A 17,304-nucleotide genomic window follows, 5' to 3' on the forward strand; every position below is an offset into this window, starting at 1 on the left:
CTCAGCTTATCCATTGGTTATGGGATGTGCTACAGAGGCAAATGAGATCTTGCTTCCGAGGGTATGAACGTATTGCATGAAGGCGCGGCTCATGAACTGGGTGCCGCTGTCGGTGAAGCGGCACACCAATCTTTTTAAAAACATGATAGCTGACTGAGCAGTCACCTTTCTCATGGCATCTACTTCTGGCCACTTTGTAAACTTGCCGATGGCAACGAACAAGAATTCAAAGCACCAGACAGCTCGGGGAAAAGGGTCGAGGATATCGAGCCCCCAGACCGAAATCGGCCATGACAAAGGGATTGTCTGAAGAGCTTGTGCAGGCAGATGGATGTTCTTGGAATGGAACTGGCAGGCTTCACACTTGGTGACTAGCTCGACCACATCTTGGAGGGAAGTGGGCCAATAGAATCCCTGCTGGAATGTTTTCCCAACTAATGCCCTTGATCCAATGTGGGAGCCATACATGCCTTTGTGTATTTCTGCCAGCAGTTCCTTTCCTTCTTCCCGACAAATGCAGTTAAATTTCACACCGTTGGGCCTCCTTCTGTATAGATTGTCAACGACAAACTAATACATAATGGCCCTCTGGGCTACTCTTTCAGCTTCCTCTTGCTCATCGGGGTTCTCCCGTTTGGAGGAAATGGACTATGTGCCTTGCCCAACTTGGAGCCTGGGGCTCGGCAACAAGGACTAACAGCAGCTCCTCATCTGCGGGAGCCCCTTCCTCGACCATGGGGACTGATGGCCCGGCAGGAGGGCGCAGCCCGGAAAGCGATGGGGAGTTGTTTCCAGCAGGGTCCCTGCCAGGAGCCTTGAGAGGCTCTACCGGGAGAGGCTTACTGGAGTCCAATTTCCTCCTCTTTCTGGCCATTGTTGCTGGGGATATGGATGGCTCGGTAAGATGGAGAACAAAATTTCCTGGTTCCACAAGAAGTTTTTGTGCAACACACTTTGACAGGTGATCAGCTATGTTGTTTTCCGCATGGGGTACGTGCTCTGTTTGCAATCCATCAAAGCGTTCCTCCAATCTTCTCACTTCCTTGACGTATGCCTCCATCAATGGACATTGGTAATCTTTGTTGACTTGTCTCACCACAAGTTGTGAATCTCCTTGAATGATCAGTTTCTTGATTCCCAATTCTGTGGCAGTCCTGAGCCCGGCAAGGAGCCCTTCATACTCTGATGTATTGTTGGTTGCCTCCTCCTGGGGAAAATGCATCTGGATGACGTACTTCAGGTGCTCTCCAGTGGGAGCGACGAGAAGTACGCCAGCCCAGCACCTTGCAGGGAGAATGCACCATCGAAATACATGATCCATTCTTGGGGCACCTCCTTGCCGGGGATAACTTTTTCCAGCACTTCTTATCAGGGGTTGGCGTCCATTCTGCAATAAACCCTGCCAATTCCCTGCTCTGAATTGTTGATGTGTTCTCAAATTTTAGGTCAAAGCTGGATAACTCCAAATCCCACTCCGCTATTCTGTCGGTAGCCTTAGGGTTTCGGAGTATCCTTTGCAATGGAAAGCGGGTGACAACCGTGATCTCATGGGCTTGGAAGTAGTGGTGCAGTTTCCTTGAGGCCATGACGAGGCAAAAAATCAAGTTTTGCACACTAGAGTACCTCGATCTAGTCCCCTGTAACACGGAGCTGACAAAGTATACTGGGCGCTGCACCACTTTCTTCCTTGCCACGTCCTTGGGGTTGCCCCTGCTGTCGTGCTTCTCTTTTTCCTGATCCTCATCTGGCCCTGTCGGGCTTTGCCCACTCTCTGTTTCTTCTACTTCCTGCTGCACTAACCACTTGATTAGTTACCGCTAAATATAGCAGCAACGGCTCTTGTGGTTTGGGAGCAACCAAAGTGGACATGGAGGATAAGTAGGCCTTCAAATCTTGCAATGTCGCGTCTGCTTTCGTGGTCCACTTCATGGGCCCTGCCTTCTTCAAAATTTTGAAGAATGGCAAGGCGTGCTCGGCAGAGTTGGAGATGAATCTACTAAGTGCGGCAACGCACCCTATCAGACGTCTCACATCTTTAACTGTCCTGGGTGCCCGGATCTGCTTGATGGCCTTGATCTTATCGGGGTTGGCCTCGATCCCGCGATGGGACATGAAGAACCCAAGTAGCTTGCCGGAGGGAACGCCAAACACACACTTCTCCGGATTTAGCTTCAAGTTGATCTTGCGCAGATTAGCAAATGTCTCCTCCAATCCCTGGATGAAGGTTGATATGTCCTTGGTCTTGACCATAATATCATCCATATAATCCTGAATGTTTATGTGCAACTGCGGTTCGAAACCAATTTGGACTGCTCTTGCAAAAGTGGACCCAACACTCTTTAACCCGAAGGGCATGCACACAAAGCAGTACGTACCACATGGGGTGATGAATGAGGTCTTCTCTTCGTCTTCCTTGGACATGAAGATATGATGATATCCAGAGTACGCATCCAGAGAAGAGAGCAAATCACTACCTGAAGTGGAGTCCACAATCCGGTCGATGCGCGGTAAGGGAAATGGGTCCTTCGGGCAAGCCTTGTTGAGATTTGTGAAATCTATGCAAAGCCTCCATTTTCCGTTAGCCTTGCGAACGACCACTGGGTTTCCTAACCATGTTGGATGCAGTACTCCTATGACCAAACCAACTGCCTCAAGCTTCTTAATCTCTTCGGCAAGCCTCTCCAAGGCCTGCTTTCGAACCTTCTACTTGACGGGTTGGGCATGTGGGTAGACAACAAGGTGATGCTCCATTACCTCCCTGGGAACACCGGGGATATTAGATGGTTGCCAGGCAAACACATTGATATTCGCCCACAGGAAGGCAATGAGCCCGCTTTCCTATTTGCCGTCAATGGTGGCACTGATAGTAAAGCTACCATCAACGCCAGCCAGCCCTGCCGGGACCTTTTTCACATGCGGTGCAGCAACCTTCGATCTCTTGTTGTTGGAACTCTCCAACAAGTCATCAACAGGCATAGCGCACTCCGAAGAGGTACGCTTCCCAGATTCCTTACTGGTATCCCTGCTATCTTTCTTCTTTCATTTGTTTTCCTTGGCGAGGACTGCTGCTGCGGCCTCTGCTGTGACTGCATCTCGGTACATCTTATCCACGCAAATGATTGTGTCTTTCTCGTCTGATGGAATGGAAATGACTCCCACCGTCCCTGGCATTTTCAAAGTGTTGTAGGCATAGTGGGATGCCACCATGAATTTTGCCAGTGTTGGGCGTCCAAGGATTCCATTGTACGGTAGGGGAGGTCGACCACATCAAACACAACCTTCTTAGTCTGGTAGTTCAACTCTCCTGCAAATGTCACTAGCAACGTAATATTTCCCTTAGGATGACTCCTACCGAGATTGACTCCTTGAAACGTGCCCGTGACCTTAAGTTCTTCCTCTGCTATCTAAAGTTTGTTGATAACCTTTGGGGAAATCAGATTCAACCCGGCCCCGCCGTCAACCAACATCTTTGCGACCTTGAGGTTGCGGATTGTTGGCGAGACCAACAATGGCAAGCATCCTACCACGGTAGTGCAGTCTGGATGGTCCTCTTCGTCAAAGATGATGGGCTTGCATGACCATTTGAGCGGCTTCCGAGACTCTACCGCTGGCTCCACGGCATTGACCTCATGCGCCCACCGTTTAAGTTGGCGGTGAGAGGAGTGCAGAGATGCACCCCCGTCAATGCACATGGCATCCGTAGCCTTCTGGAATTCCTGCTCACTTGTTTCCTCTTCATCGACTCCATCACTCTCATCATTGCAATTCTCCTTCTCTCGGCCCCTGGCGGGTTTTCCTTCGTTCCGAAGAGCCTTGCCAGGGCGATTTGCTTCACCGCCTCTGCCCTTCCCGCCAGCGCCATTCTGACCTTTTTCCTTATCACGTTTCTCATATTCAGCCCTCTGCTTCTTGACGAGCTGTTCAACCTGATGACACTCTTGGAGAATGTGGCCTTTGGTCCAATGAATCTTGCTATACGGCCCATCGCCTTTCCCAGCCTTCTCGGCAGCCGCAGTCTCCCGACAGTCAGTGCACGCGGCAGCTTCCTTGCTGGGGGCTTTGGCCTTATCCTTCTTGCCGGTACTAGGCGTGCCCGATCCTTCGATGGTCATCAGTACCTTATCCTTTCGCCTCTTGTTGCACTTTTTTCTCTTCTTCTTCTAACTGGTGGTCTCGTCGCCATCCTCGATGTCGATGCAATATTCCTCTCCAGGGAGTTTCCTTCCCTCCTCCACCCGAGCGCATTTGTCCACCAAGGTGTAAAGCTCCTTCACAGTCTTGGGAAACCGAATGTTCATCTTGGAACGTATCCTCGATTGCGCACATTGGACTGGAAGGCAGCTATCACAGCTGCCGGGTGGATATCTCGGATATTTCTGTGGACTCTCCTGAATCTCTGCAAATACTTTTGTAGAGTCTCTCCTTCTTTCTGCTAGAGAAGCTGCAAGTCGCTAGACCGTCCTGGTTCTTGATGGCCGCCCGTGAAGGCGCCAATGAACTGATGGCACAGGTCAGCCCATATTGAAATGGAGTTGTCTGGCAGGTGCATCAGCCAAGACCTCACATTGAACTTGAGTGCCAAAGGAAAGTAGTTGGCGAACACCCTCTCATCTCTTCCCCCGGCAGCTTGAACAGTGATGGTGTAGATGCTCAAGAACTCTGTCGGGTTGAGCCTTCCATCATAATTCTTGGGTATCTCTGGCTTGAACATGCGAGCAGACGGCCCACGGACTTGCCACAGCTCGTGAGTAAAGGCAGGGCAGCCAAACTAGAAAGCCAGGCACCCACCATTCTCGAGTGTGGGCTCGTCAACGTCGGGGCCATCACACCCGTTAGTCCGGCAGTGGTCGTCACGGCGTCGCTCGATGATGACGCGCGCGCCTTCCCTCCGCCTAACCTCTTGGGCTCGCCATTGGCCTTGATGTGCTTGAGGGTCGGAAGAGGCCATCGAGACATTGTCGGGTTCTTGACTTTGCGGCTTCCGCGCTGACTGCCGTGGTGGTTACTGCACTGTGATGGTGGCCCCCTCCATACGGCCAGTAGCAGGAGCCTCAATCGTGGTCTGGGGAGGCTGTGGCGGGCCTGCTCACGACGAGCCCCTAGCCTCAGTGAAGCCAATCAGACTCTGAATGGTGGCTCTCCACTCATCCATCCGATCAGCTGCCCGCGGGAACCTCAATAGCAGCTGAGCCGCACCATGGCATCCATAGCGGTGCTTGGCATTGGTGATGACGATGCAGACTGCGTCATCGCCCGACTTGTAACTATGCCGGCGGCGACCACGTCGCACCCTCGCTGTTGCAAACCAGCCACTTGGATGGCATGGTGACGCGGTGGAGGCGCTGGAGGGCCAGCAGCTCCATTGGGCATAGTGATTGGGTCAACCCGCTCCGGGGGAGACGCGCACCCTGTGGTCGCGCCCGTGGCGGGGGCGGCCAGAGGGTGGCAATTCGCCCCAGACTGGGTGCCACCACTGTGGCTGCGCCCTTCGACGAGGGAAAGAGGTACAGACGGAATAACCCCTTCGTTCATACCTCGTGGAGCACGACCGCTGGCATGTTGTTGATGCTGCTCTTCTCTGGTGCCTCCTGCCCTGCTTCGAGCGCGGGAGAGGTGGTGACAACGCCGCCTGCGCTGACCATGTCCCTGATACGTCTCTGTCGTATCTATAATTTTTGATGGTTTCATGCCAATATTCTACAACTTTCATATACTTTTGGCAACTTGTTATACTATTTTGGGGACTAACATATTGATCCAGTGCCCAATGCCAGTTCCTGTTTGTTGCATGTTTTTTGTTTCGCGGAAAATCCATATCAAAAGGAGTCCAAACGGGATAAAAACTTACGGAGATTGTTTCAAGAATATATGTGATTTCGGGGAAAAGAATCAACATGAGGCGATGCCTGAGGAGTCTACCAGGCAGGCGGCACTCCCCAGGGGGTAGGGCGCGTCCTAGGCCCTTGTGGTCACCCCGTAAGGTGGATAAAAATCATGGTAAAATTTCAGCCCAATCGGAGTTACGGATCTCCAGAATTTAAGAAACAACAAAAGGAAACAGAGAGAGAAAGATCCAATCTCGGAGGGGCTCTCGCCCCTCCACTGCCATGGAGGCCATGGACCAGAGGGGAAACCCTTCTTCTATCTTGGGGGAAGGTCAAGGAAGAAGAAGAAGAAGAAGGAGGGGGGCTCTCTCCCCCTCTCTCCCGGTGGCGCCGAAACACCGCCGACTCCATCATCGTTACAGTGATCTACACCAACAACTTCGCCGTTGTCATCACCAACTCTCTCCCCCTCTAAGCAGCAGTGTAACACCTCTTCTCCCTGCTGTAATCTATAATTAAACATGGTGCTCAACTCTATATATTATTTGCTAATGATGTATGGCTATCCTACGATGTTTGAGTAGATCCGTTTTGTCCTATGGGTCGATTGATGATCGTGATTGGTTTGAGTTGCATGTTTTATTATTGGTGCTCTCCGTGTCACGCAAGCGTGAGGGATCCCCTCTGTAGGGTTTGCAATATGTTCATGATTTGCTTATGGTGGGTGGCGTGAGTGACAGAAGCACAGACCTGAGTAAGTAGGTTGTTTGCTTATCGGAATAAAGAGGACTTGATACTTTAATGTTATGGTTGGGTTTTACCTTAATGATCTTTAGTAGTTATGGATGTTTGCTAGAGTCCCAATCACAAGTTCATATGATCAAAGAAGAGAAAGTACGTTAGCTTATGCGTCTCCCTCATATAAAATTGCACTAAAGATTACAGGTCTAGTTATCGATTGCCTAGGGAAAAATAACTTTCTTGCATGACAAAAAGCTCTCTACTAAACTAATTTAGTTGTGTCTTTATCTAAACAGCCCCTAGATTTTATTTACGTGCTCTATATTATCTTGCAAACCTATCTCTTTACACCTACAAAGTACTTCTAGTTTCATACTTGTTCTAGGTAAAGCGGACGTTAAGCGTGCGTAGAGTTGTATCGGTGGTCGATAGAACTTGAGGGAATATTTGTTCTACCTTTAGCTCCTCGTTGGGTTCGACACTCTTACTTATCGAAAGAGGCTACAACTGATCCCCTATACTTGTGGGTTATCAAGACCTTTTTCTGGCGCCGTTGCCGGGGAGAAATAGCGTGGGGTGAATATTCTTATTTGTGCTTGTTTGCTTTATCACTAAGTAGATTCTATTTTCTGTTCTAAGTTGTTCTCTATCTTTAGTTATGGATATGGAACACGAAATACCAAAAAAAATAGGTTTACTTACTACTCGTGGAGATGGGGAACCTCCTAAAACCCTCGATGCTCATTACATGAAAGATATTATGCACCACTTTAATAATCCTAAGAAAACCCCATTCAATTATATAACGGGAGACACGTTGGATCAACGTGAATACTTTATGGATTATCACTTGACTCAAAAAGGGAAACTATTATGGGATCAAATTTATATGTTGCATTGGTATGCTTGGAATTTATGACAGAGATATGATTATACTTGTTGCTCTAGGATGAAGGCTCGACACCTTCCCTTTTCATGTAAATTTAATGATAACAAAACCTTGGCTTCTTATGCTAATGGTATATATGATTACTATCATGTGGAACGAATAGAAGAATTCGTTGCTTTTAAGGGTGCTTATGGAATTGAATCTTTGTTTGAAAAGTATGAAGCTTTTGATGATGATGTTTATAGGCCTGAAAATTTTGCCATACTTAAATATTGCTATGAGAATTATGATTACAATGCTGATGCATTTATTGAGAAATTTTCCGCTGCCCAAGAAGAGACTAACATTTTGCACGAAACTATGGAGGAAGAAATCGATCACACTGTGTGCTCCTTAGATGGAAAAGATGAGGAGGAGAGCGAATAACAAAGGGAGGAAGAGCGAATTGATCAGCCGTGCCCACCTTCTAATGAGAGTAACTCTTTATCCCATACATTATTTAGTTTCCCTTCGTGCTTACTAAAGGATGAATGATATGATAATTGCTATGATCCCTTTGATTCGTTTGAAATATCCCTTTTTGATGAATATGATGCTTGCTATGCTTGTGGCCATGATGCCAATATGAATTATGCTTATGGAGATGAACTTGCTATAGTTCCTTACGTTAAGAATGAAATTGTTGCTATTGCACCCATGCATGATAGTCCTATTATCTTTTTGAATTCTCCCAACTACACTATATTGGAGAAGTTTACGCCTATTAAGGATTATATTGATGGGTTGCATTCTACTATTGCACATGATGATTTTGATAAATATAATATGCATCTTATTGCTGCTCCTACTTGCAATTATTATGAGAGAGGAACTACATCTCCACCTCTCTATGTTTGCAATACAATAAAATTGCAAGAAATTGTTTGTGCTATGTATTGGCCTTTACTTTGTGTGCATGAATTGTTCTTTTATGACATGCTGATGCATAGGAAGAGAGTTACACTTCGTCATTACATGATATATGTTACTTTGTGCTCACTACTAAATTACAAATCATTGTTAATTAAAGTTGGCTTTGATATACCTTGGGATCTGGGTGGATCCATTACTTGAGCACTATATGCCTAGCTTAATGGCTTTAAAGAAGGCGCTGCCAGGGAGACAACCCGGAAGTTTTAGAGAGTCATTTATTTCTGTTGAGTGCTTTTATAAAGTTTAAAAACGAAAAAAATAAAGAGGGGAACCTAATTTTTTTTCAAAAGAGAAGTGAAAGTGAGAGAGACGAGCATTGTTAAAGTGGGAGCATGCCTTGAACTTTGTTCATGCCCATGGAAACTTTGTGAATCTTATTTACAGAAAGTTTTCAACAAAAATAATTATCCCCTTTGTATAAATCCATTGTATTATAAAAATAATGTGCCAAGATTTGCCTTTAGGATGATTAGATTACTTGTTTGGTTTGTGCAGAGCAAAAAAAGAAACTTCGGCTGTAGTGCGTGAATTTTCATTTTTTACTGGAACCTCAAGTGTTTCTGGAACTTTTTGCACAGTACTTCTATACAAAATTTTTATTTTGTACTAATTTTTCAGAATTTTACATAAGTTGGGTAGATGTTCAGATTGCTACAGACTGTCTTGTTTAAGACAGATTCTGTTTTTGATGCATTGTTTTGCTAGTTTTGATGAAACTATCGATTTTATCGGTGGTATAAGCCATAGAGAAGTTATAATGTAGTAGCTACAATGCAAAACTAAAATATGAATGGGTTTGCAATAGTACTTGAAGTGGTGATTTGTTTTATTATACTAACGGATCTGACGAGGGTTTTGTTAAGTTTTGTGTGATTGAAGTTTTCAAGTTTTGGGTGAGATCACGATGGATGAAGTAATAAGGAGTGGCAAGAGCCCAATCGGAGTTACGGATCTCCGAGAATTTAAGAAATGGTGAAAGGGCGGAATCAGGGAGCGCAGAAACAGAAGGAAACAGAGAGAGAGATCCAATCTCGGAGGGGCTCTCGCCCCTCCGCTGCCATGGAGGCCATGGACCAGAGGGGAAACCCTTCTCCCATCGAGGGGGGAGGTCAAGGAAGAAGAAGAAGGAGGGGGGCTCTCTCCCCCTCTCTCCCGGTGGCGCCAGAATGCTGCCAGGGCCATCATCGTGATGGCGATCTACACCAAAAACTTCGTTGCCGTCATCACCAACTCTCTCCCCCTCTATGTAGTGGTGTAACACCTCTTCTTCCCGCTGTAATATCTACTTAAACATGGTGCTCAATGCTATATATTATTTCCCAATGATGTATGGCTATCCTATGATGTTTGAGTAGATCCGTTTTGTCCTATGGGTTGATTGATGATCGTGATTGGTTTGACTTGCATGTTTTATTATTGGTGATATCCTATGGTGCTCTCCGTGTCGTGCAAGTGTGAGGGACCCCTGCTGTAGGGTTTGCAATATGTTCATGATTTGCCTATGGTGGGTGGCATGAGTGACAGAAGCACATACCCGAGTAAGTAGGTTGTTTGCGTATGGGAATAAAAAGGACTTGATACTTTAATGCTATGGTTGGGTTTTACCTTAATGATCTTTAGTAGTTACGGATGTTTGCTAGAGTTCCAACCATAAGTGCATATGATCAAAGAAGAGAAAGTATGTTAGTTTATGCATCTCCCTCATATAAAATTGCAATAATGATCACCGGTCTAGTTACCGATTGCCTAGGGACAAATAACTTTCTTGTGTGACAAAAAGCTCTCTACTAAAACTAACTTAATTGTGACTTTATCTAAACAGCCCTTAGATTTTATTTACTTGCTCTATATTATCTTACAAACATATCTCTTTACACCTACAAAGTACTTCTAGTTTCATACTTGTTCTAGGTAAAGAGAACATCAAGCGTGTGTAGAGTTGTATCGGTGGTCGATAGAAATTGAGAGAATATTTGTTCTACCTTTAGCTCCTCATTGGGTTCAACACTATTACTTATCGAAAGAGTCTACAACTGATCCCATATACTTGTGGGTTATCAGTCCCCTGCAGCACCCACATCCTCGTGCGCCCCCGTGTTTCCCGCGGCGTTGGCGGCCGCGGGCGGCGAGGTCTTCGAATTGGACGGGTGAGCTGCGGCACCGGACTTCTTCTTGTGTGCCATAGTCAATGGAGCCGTCGATGATGAAAATGGCGACGAGGATGACATGCTGCTCACACTTTCGGGTCCGCGCAAGTGATCCCCCTACCTGATGAGCCAAAGATGTCATGGGAAACCACGGCCACCTGTGGGACCAAGAGCCCCTTTCTGGTTCGGTGGGGGGATGGTACGTTGCACAAAGAGCGGAAGAGCGTGAAACAACACGACAGAGATCACATGGGCAGTATTTACCCAGGTTCGGGCCACCGTGGCATAAAACCCTACTCTCGATTTGGTGGATTGATGGTGGAAAATATGGTGGTGAGCGCAACACGTTTGCATGGCAGGGTTGCCTCTGGGCGAGAACGGCTACGCGCGTACGAGTGTGTGAGGGTGTGGATTAGCCAACCATTTCTATGGTTGCCTTGGGCCTCCTTTTATAGATCAAGGGGTCACCACAGTGGCAAATCAGTTATTACGCACTGATATGATAGCAAACAGTGCTATCATACCTAACTCTGCAGGCTGACAGAGCGCATTAAATGCGTCGCTCAACATCACATCACAGCTCGCCCGGCAGGCCCTGCCGGGCTGTTTTGCCAGCTTCGCACCTACTTGCTTGACACGTCTTAGGACGGGTGTCGCCTGTAGGTATCTCCTGTAGGAAGTGGCTTCCATGTGGAAAATGGTGGCCACTTAGTCACTTTGGAGCTTGACACCGCACTGATCGATGATGTGTGTCGTGATGAGGTGGTGTAGTGGAGTGGTCTTGCCTCTGTAAGCCCTGACAGGCCTGGCGGGACGATCCAAAGGTTTGCATTCGGGGGTAACTCCATCTTTGCCAGGCTAGCCTGCCCGGTAAGGGAGGTTTCTTTCCCTTAGCGATATCTTGCCTCTTTGGCTAGTCTTGGTCCTCTTGATCTGCATGTTGGTCCTTTGAAGAACTGATCCCTTGTGCTCTATTCTGATCTTGGTGTTGTGATCTTGTCCTTGTGCCTGTGCACGGTCTGGGCAACGGACCCAGGGTTTGTTGCACCGATAGAGCCCATATTATCTTGTCTTCACCTTTTGAATAAAATGTTTCCAGATTCCAGCTTAGTCCACAACACTCTTGCACTATTATTATGTTCATATCATTCGGTCGTGCAAGTGAAAGGCTATAATGACGATATTTGATGAAGTGACTGTCGCAGAGAGAAGTGGGTATGAACTCAACTTGTTCTATTTTTGTAAATATGTTTAACCTAGTATCCATGATTCAACATATTATGATCAAACTTGTTTGCAATGACAATTAGTGATTACAGTTTCTCTTGCCATGCTTAAGTAGCTAAGGGTGGATAATGATTTATCTTGGATGTCAACATGCACTAAAATGATTGTGATGGCACATGTGGTATCCTCCTCTGAATGTTTCAAGTGGCTTGACTTGGCACATGTTCATGCATGTAGTTGAATCAAAACCAACGTAGCCTCTACGATATTTATGTTCATGGTGTTCATATCCTACTCATGCTAGTATTCAATGTTGATTATGCATAATTCATGTTCATGACCGTTTTTGCTCTCTAGTTGGCCGCTTCTCAACTTATCTACTAGCCTATGCCTGTACTAAGCGGGAATACTGCTTATGCATCAAAATCCTTAAACCCAAGTTATTCTAGATGAGTCCACCATATCTACCTATATGCGGTATTACCCTGCCGTTCCAAGTCAATTTGCATGTGCCACCTCTAAAAGTTCAAATGAACATGTGTTTTGTGTGCCTGGACCGCTCATGGAGAGATAGGGGCAGTCAGTATCTTCCATGCTAACTGGGTTATTCTTATTATGAGTGTTTATTCACTCGTCCTTGCACGAGAGGGGCGGTAATAGGGATGCCCAGTCCCGAAATTAAAAATTGCAAATAATTAAACAAAACTCCCCCAGGGTTGGTGTTGGTATGGACTGCACCCGTGGATTCGGCTAGCCGTGGAGTGTGTTTGTTGGTGGAGGGGGAGTAAACCTTTACTTTTATCGCTTGGGGACCGCCACTAATTTGCTTAGCATGGAAGATCACTACAAAAAAAGACACATCCGTGACATTTTGGGCCGAACGATTTTTTCTGTCATGCTTATGACACTTCTATGAAGGTAATTGTGACAAAATCCGGTATCATCATAGATGTGGTGGGCTCCTACTTCTATGACAAATAACATGACAAAATGGGCTTTTCGTCCTAGGCGGGCCGGAGACGCAGCTGCATGACATTCCTTGGGTCGTCCATGACGTAAAAAACCATGGTAGAAGCGAGGGCGAGGAAAATATCATGGAGTTCCCGCTTACGGTGGGTGGTCGGGGGCCGAGCGATGCGTGTTTCTCTCATACACGTATGCGCGTGGGTGTGAGGCGTTGGGCTCTAATTGAACCCAAGCAAGGCGTTCGCCTACTGAACCCGAGCGATTGCACTGCAGGCTACGCATTACTGAACCCGAGCGATCTATCGATCTGCCTGTTAACCGAACCCGATCGAGCGATTCCTTCGCTACTTCTACTAACTGAAGCCGATCGAACCTACTGCCTCTTGATGAACAGTGAGTGTTATTAGGGGGGGTTGGATGAATAGTTCCGAGTGGGGGTTGGATGAACAGGACCCCGTGGTAGTAGAGGTCATTGCCGCTGGATGAACAAGACCCCGGTCAATTGAGCCGGTTGGGGGTGGATGAACAGGACCCTGTGGAGGGCTGGATGAACAGGACGACCCCGTGGAGTGCTGGTTGAACAGTAGCCAGTGGAGGGCTGGATGAACAGTAGCCCGTGGAGGGGTGGTTGAACAGGACCCCATGGAGAGGGTTGGTTGAACAGTAGCCAATGGAGGAGCGGTGGAGGCTGGATGAACAGGAGCCCGTGTATGAACAGTCGCAGGTGGAGGCTGGAGGACATCGACGGTGGATGAACAGTAGCCCGTGGAGGCTGGAGGAGGTCGACGGTGGAGATAAACGGTAGCCCGTGGAGTCCCGTTTTGCGGTACGCCACACCCCTACCGATGAACAAGACCCCCGTTTTGACCGTAGCACTCCAACACAAGTTTGTTTCCTCCATTTTGTGGTACGCCAACCCCTCCCAATCAACAGGACCCCGTTTCGAGCGTAGGAGGTCGAAGAGAAGCCCGTTTCCTCCGTTTTGCGGTACGCCACACACCTCCCGGCGAACAGGATCCCATTTCGACCGTAGGTGGATGATCACAAGGCCGTTTCCTCCATTCTGCGGTATGCCAGGCCTCATTTCGATCGGCTGTTCCGTCCAAGCCGGATGGCTCCTGATGAACAACACATTTTTTGTTGCCTCTCAACGAATAGGACGATGCGGTTTCTCCATTCCGACACAGCTGGTTGGCTGCCTATGAACAGGATGCAGTCGTTGCCTCTCCATGTACATGAGCCTTGGCCGTACGTATGCGCGAGTAGGCGTTCGAGACCCCGCCTGTATGTATGTACATGGTCGTATTTACTTTCTTGCACGCTGGATGTACGTGCATGTACATGCTATGTGCGCACCTCTACTATGACATGTGCCCTTCCTTACTCGGTCACGGTTCATTGCTGCAGCCTGCAGACAGACCGATCGACCAGTATGTACATACACGTTCGCGACCAGAATGACAACGCTACGTACGCTTCGACCAGGTGGGTCTTGACTGTCAGGGAGGATAAGAAGGCACTTCCTTGCGTGCGAAGATGTAGCTGGTGGGTCCCAGCAGTCAGGGGGAACTTTTTTTGTGAAATACAGTGGCCCGTCCGATGGGTCCCTGTTGTCAGGTGGAGGAATCATTATTTTGCGCGTAATAAGGAGGCACATCCTTGCTATAGTCGTGGACCCAGGTGTCAACCTCTCCACGTATAGTACTCTTTCGATGGAATCGTTTGTTGACCACATTGACCACGCCGCGCCGAGAGCACCAAGGTGGTGGACGACAGCGAGGCCTAGTAAGTGTCAACGCGGAGCCGGGGAAGATGCGGCAGTGGATGCCCACGTGGAGAGGAGTACGAGGGTTCACTGGTTCGGCTATGGTGTGAGAATACCGCCGCCTTAGAATAACAGGGGGTGTGGGTGAGTAGAGGGATGGCCTGGCCAGCGGTGGGAGTAGTAGGGGCCTGTGAGGCGTCCACGGCAGCACAGCCAGCCACAGGAGGCAGGAGCAGGCGGCACAACCAACGCCAGTTTGGCCGATTGGAGCAAGAAGACCAGAGGTTGAAGAAGCACTACGGCCGTTGGATGGACATCATACGGTCACTGGAGCTAGAATCGTTCATATTGACTAAGTTGACAAAGCCCTCTGTCCCTGTCAACTTAGTAGGCCCACAAGTCAGCCTCCCACAATGGTGGGTCCCAGCTAGCAGGGGGAGTATTAATTTTTGTATGTGTTGACCATGTCGTGCCGAGCGCATCCAAGGTGGTGGACGAGGGCGAGGCCCCGGATAGCAATGAGCCGGAGATGGGAAGACGCGGGAGTGGAGTCATAGACGGAGAGGTGTACGAGGGTTTACTGGTTCTGGTGCGGCGTGGTTCGACAGTCGGTGGAGTAGAACAGGAGGTGTGGAGTGGTGGAGGGATGGACTGACCGGCGGTGGGGTAGCGCTTCACAGCGAAGCGTGCTAAGTAGAGCTGCTAGTAGGAGGAGGTGGGAGCAGGTGGTCCCGGCGGCGCTGGAGGAAGAAGACGAGAGACTGAAGATGGATGTCGGTCGTTGGATGTAAATCCAACGGCTAACGATGTGAGAATCATCTGTTGACTAAGTTGACAACGACTTGCGTTGGCTTCGACCTATTGGCCCACATTTCAGCCTCCAAAAATGTGACACATATTCAACCCATTTTTTCAGAATTTACAGTCCATTTGATCTTCTTTTTTTGAGAATTACAGTCCATTTGCTGGGCTGGGTGAACAAATAATGTAGCGTCCATGCGGCCAATTTTTTTAAAACTATAGCCCATTTTCACTTTCTCGAAATACACGAATTTGCTGAGCTGGCTGAACAAATAATGTAGCATCCATGCGGCCCATTTATTTTTTCCTAAAAATTACAGGCCATTTGCACTTTCTCGAAATACACGATTTTGCTGGGCTGGTTCTAATTATAATATTGGGTTGGACACAACACTGTTATCAAAAAATAAATAGGCACTGAGCATTGTGTTATAAATATATTTAAATAATAAGTGATTTATTATTACATTGGTCCTTAAATCTTAGCAAGCTTTTGTACACAATCACTAGGATTTTCGTTGCCTTAATGTAAAAAAATCCAGGATTTTATTGTTAAAAATTATTTTTCTAAGTTAATAAGATGTGGGATATTGTTTTCTTATATATGTAAGTATCTGTTAAATATATAATGACAATAACAATAATATATAATAACATATAAAATAATTTAAATATATATAATATAGTTAGAAGGGAAACATAAGTTGGACCTGGTGTTCCTATTCTTATATAGAAAAATAGAACAGACCTCTGCGTTTTCTTCAAAAAAAATACATAAGCTGGGCTACTGATGTTTCAGGAAAAATAAAACCTCGGATGAGAGGTCCATTGGCCGGTCGATACATGACGGCCCTCAAGAAAATACAAACCGGCATGTCATGGGATGCGCATGTTAAAAAGGAATGCCAAGATGGGGCAGCCCACGACCCAGCTGATACTTGCTGGCCCACTGATAATAAATGATACCTGCCAGCTCCCCGGCTTCGTTGTAAATATATCTCCTTTAGTAACTACGTTGAAGCACCTCAAAAAATGTAACTACGTTGACAAACTCGTGGGCCCCAACGTCGGTATAGCATTAGGAGGAAGTATTTTTTCAATGAGGCATTTGCTTGCATACGGCCATAGACCTGGTGGGTCCCGACTGTCTGCCTCTCCATGTATAGTCCTCTCCAGATTCCTTTCGTTTGTTCAGCATGTTCACAAAGGCAGATAGCGGCGCCGCGGCGAGCGCACAAAGGCGCAGGACGAGAACGAACCACTGTAGGCAGTTCCCTATTTCTATCGAAACTACTGAACTAGCCCAGTGGCCAAGTGACACTACCCGACCGTTGTTCCGCCCGGGTTCGATTCCACCTAATGCAAGGAAAATATCTCCAAATTTTTTGCCTCTGCCGTTATTGACATGTGGGTCCCCATTGTCATCTACGCACACCACATTCAACACTTGCCAAAACTTCGTCCCTCATTTTCTCTGTTTTTCACACACTCAACATTGTGTGGGTATTTTGAAAATAGCATATCTTTTTGACTATGCATCATATGAAGATGTGCTATGCATGAATGTTGATCAGCATGATGTTAACTGGCTGGTAGTTCCAGTTTTGACCATGAATAAAACTTCCAACATGATGTTATCCCTGTTTGAAAAGGGCGTGTTAATATACATGCTCTGCCTCTGAAAGTTGTTGTTTCTTATCTGAAACTGAAACTTGCAGTTTCTTCTCCGAGAATCACATTGTCTGCACTTTTATACTCCTATGAAACTACATTTTTGAAGTGCTAAAAATATATCTCTAGAATTCATAAAATACTTCATATGCTCAATACTACAAATCTGAAATTCAAAAGACATTCATATCTGAAAGTACTCTCAAAATACACAACACAAAACACAATTCACAACCTGCAAATACTGACAACCCTAAGCTCCTCCTGACAATTCACAACCTACCCGATTATTGGGCTAGG

Source organism: Triticum aestivum, chromosome 1A (genome assembly GCF_018294505.1).
Source record: "Triticum aestivum cultivar Chinese Spring chromosome 1A, IWGSC CS RefSeq v2.1, whole genome shotgun sequence".
In the NCBI taxonomy this organism is placed as follows: domain Eukaryota; kingdom Viridiplantae; phylum Streptophyta; class Magnoliopsida; order Poales; family Poaceae; genus Triticum; species Triticum aestivum.